The 3,775-nt window shown below is 36.5% G+C and overlaps 1 pseudogene; it reads left to right on the top strand.

The window, feature by feature from the left end:
- Nucleotides 1-1,988: 1,988 nt before the first annotated feature.
- Nucleotides 1,989-2,921, top strand: LOC103544748 (olfactory receptor 5J3-like; annotated as a pseudogene).
- Nucleotides 2,922-3,775: the final 854 nt, after the last annotated feature.

Here is a 3,775-nt window from a genome sequence, read left to right as displayed (position 1 = left end):
GGGGTGGGGGAAGTCAGTTATGGAAGGTTACCAGACAAGTACAGTAAACAAGAGTAAGATTATTATGCAGATCTAATTTCCTTGCCTTCCACATTGATGAAGAGTTTCTAGAGATAAGATCATCCCCCCTTCTTTCTGGTACAGAGAAGGAGACACCTTTACAGATGGAGATTTCCTTTACAATGTAAATGTCTCTTAGCAAAGGGTAAGTAAATTCTGCTTTTCAGAGTTTCGTTCCTGTCTGCAGTTTTTTAAAAGTAACGAGTCCAAAATAATCCTCACACCAAAAAAACATATCTTGGGGTGGCCAATTCCAGTCCCCCACATGACAATACCCATAGCATGAAGATTTTGGTTTTGATTTAGTAATATTTGAAGATTGCATCACAAGATTACCCAAATTTTGACCTCAGTGGACATCAAGTTTCATGAGAGCACAAACCATATATCTTATTTGAGGTCTCTAATGCCTAACATAGTGCCTTGCAGGAAAGGCATATTTGTTGTTTTAAGCCATGATTTTTTTGGTATATTGTTAAAGTAGCAATAGGAATGAATATACTATATAACAGAGTACCTATCATCTCTATCTATTCACCCTTCCTTGCTTTACTTTTCTTTATAAAACTCAACATTATTGTATATAATATATCAATACATATATAGTATATCAGTATGCACTTATTTATTTCCCTAATATAATGCGAATTCCTTCAAAGTACGACATTTGTCCTGTGAGCTGCTTCATCTCTAGCACATATTTCTTGGCTCAAGTAGTAAGTAATATATATTTATTAAATGTATTAAAGCATATATGAATGAATGTATTAATATTTAACCATAAATATTGTTGAATTGGTGTTTTGCTATGTCAAAAAAAGAAGTGAAAGTAGGTGACAACCTATATTTTTGAAAGTAGGACATATCCAATAGAGTTTTGGTAGCTCACACTCCCACCTTGCCTCTGCATTGGGTTTCTGGGTTTCCTGTTGTAATGCGGATAAAAAACAGAGATGTAAAAGTGAATTTATACAAAGATGCAAAAAGAAAGGGTTTTCAAGTTAAATTCCATTGCTATTTTTGGATTATCATTAATACTAAGTAGTAAATGAAAAGATTTCTCCATCTCTTTCTCCTAATGCAACTCTTTTGGAGGGCACAGTAATTAATTCTCCATCTGGGGAATCTGAGCAGAAAGTCAGCCAAAAACAAGTTTTTGCGTTTGAGATTTGGAAAAGAAGAGCATTGCATACTGTGAAAGTCAGTGTTGTGAGTTAACTAGTTGTGAAAATATAGGAGAAAAATAGCCAGAGGATGAGGAAATAATTTCTGTCATAGGGTGCCACAGTTTGCAGCCCATGGAAGCAGAGGACTTGTGTACATCATAGAATGAATCAGAGCTTTAGTACAAGGCATATCTGGGTGACTTTCAGTTCTGACAATTAATACTTTTTTGATCTGTGAGAGTTTACTTATCCCAATTTTTATATGTGAAAAAATGAAAAGTAGGAAATAAATTTTCTCTAATTCCAAACATTTGAGTCACTATAAATGAATTGTCTAGTGCACATGTGGTCCACTGCTGAAGTTAATTATTTTTTTTTGAGGGATATTAGCTCTGGGCTAACATCTGCTGCCAATCCTCCTCATTTTGCTGAGGAAGACTGTCCCTAAGCTAACATCCGTGTCCATCTTCCTCTACTTTCTATGTGAGCCACCTACCACAGCATGGCTTGCCAAGCAGTGCCATGTCTGCACCGGGGATCTGAAGTGGCGAACCCTGGGCTGCAGAAGTAGAACGTGGGAACTTAACTGCTGCACCACCGGGTGGCCCCTGAAGTTAATTTTTATCTTCATCCAACTACAGGGTAAACTTAAATACTCCATGCTATTATGGACTAAAGGTCATGGAGGAGATCATTTTTTTTTTTTTCATCTGAGTGATATCATCTTGTTCTGCAACTAAAGAGTTATATAGACCTGCATCTATGGCCAGTTGGAATCATATAGAGGTGAAAGAATTTCTTCTGGTAGGTCTAACTGAAATCCTCATTTGCAAATCCCTCTCCTTTTGCTTTTCATGCTTATTTATTTCATCACTCTGGTAGGTAACTGTGGGATGATCATATTGATCTGGTTAAGTGCCCAATTTCGTACTCCTATGTACTTCTTCCTTAGCAACCTCTCTTTGTGGCATCTGCTACTCTACTGTCTTTGCTCCTAAGATGCTGGCCAACTTCCTATCAAAACACAAGTCCAGCACATTTTCTGGCTGTGTCCTACAGAGTATCTTTTTTGCAGTGTATGTGACCACAGAGGGCATCTCCTGTCTATGATGGCTTATGATCGCTATGTAGCAATAGCCAATCCCTTTTTGTATACAGTCATTATGACCCAAAAGTTTTGTATTCAGATGGTCCTTGCATCTTGCTTGGGTGGCCTCATTAACTCACTGACACACACAATATGTTTGCTCGAACTAGACTTCTCTCGTCATAACATTGTGAATCACTATTTCTGTGACATTCCCCCTCTTCTGAGACTCTCTTGCTCTGATATCTATAACAATGAAATCTTGCTTTTAATATTCTCTGCGGTCACTGGAATGTTCACTTTCATTATCATCATGGTCTCTTATATTCACATTATCATTGCCATCCAGAGAATCTGTTCAGCTGAGGGAAGGCACAAAGCCTTCTCCACTTGTGCCTCCCAACTGACTGACGTGACCTTGTTTTATGGGTCTGTGACCTTTAGTTACATCCAGCCAAGCTCTCAGTATTCCCTGGAACAGGAGAAGGCCTCTGCGTGTTTTATACCTGACGATTCCCATGCCACAAACACTGATTTACAGCCTAAGGAATAAGGATATGAAAGATACAGCAAAAAGTTCAATATTCTGGAAGAGAACTCCCACCTGACTCATTCTTTTCTACAGCTTTGTTAACCTAACATTAGCCCACAAAAAGATAGACTTTGTTTAAAATTGTACCACAGAAACGATCACAAGCAAAACCATAATGAGGATACTCTCAAGCAAATTTGAGACATGAGGGTTGAGTTTGATCTGAAGACTAAATATCACTTTATTTCACTATTCACTGTTTGGTAGCTTAATAGTTTCATTCTCTCAAGAGCTGATAAATATTTTTTTCCAACAAAGCCCCATGATAAACTCTAACAGAGCTCACCTTGGATTTAAAAGGAATCTGACATTGACTTAAATCAAAAGAATACTCCAGCAGTAAGCATTTATTAAATGCATTGTTATCTTGGAGAAAAACTTAAGTTTTCCCTTGTCATGATTTTCTTAGCTCATACCATTACTTTTTGTTCTACAAATGCTGTCATTTAAGTAAAAATATGTATCTTAAATTTTGTATTTAAATTACGTATCTTAACCATATCTTATAAAAATGGCTATCGAAAAAGTAATTCTAGTTACTTATAGTTTATTCATTCAATGTACTTCTACTGAGTACTTTTATTGTACCAGTTCCTCTGTGTGATCCAAAAGTAGAGAGGTTTAAAGTATAGAGCAAAAGATGTTAGAGGAACAGGAAATGGAGAAATATGGTAAATGGGAAAGACTATTTAAAGAATATATATGAATTTGGCTCCAGCATGGAATTTTTAACCAAAAGCATTAACAAATAAGGCTGGCAAGTTATTTAGGGCCATATGTATGAAGGCTTAGTAGTGCCAGTATAACCTGTTTTAAGATTCCCTCAATAGCTAATATTTTAAACCCTAAATTAAATGCAAATAGCACACT

This window comes from Equus przewalskii, chromosome 11 (assembly GCF_037783145.1).
Source record: "Equus przewalskii isolate Varuska chromosome 11, EquPr2, whole genome shotgun sequence".
Lineage (NCBI taxonomy): Eukaryota > Metazoa > Chordata > Mammalia > Perissodactyla > Equidae > Equus > Equus przewalskii.
The sequence above is the reverse complement of the archived record's forward strand: the minus strand, read 5'-3'. Positions and strand labels throughout refer to the sequence as shown.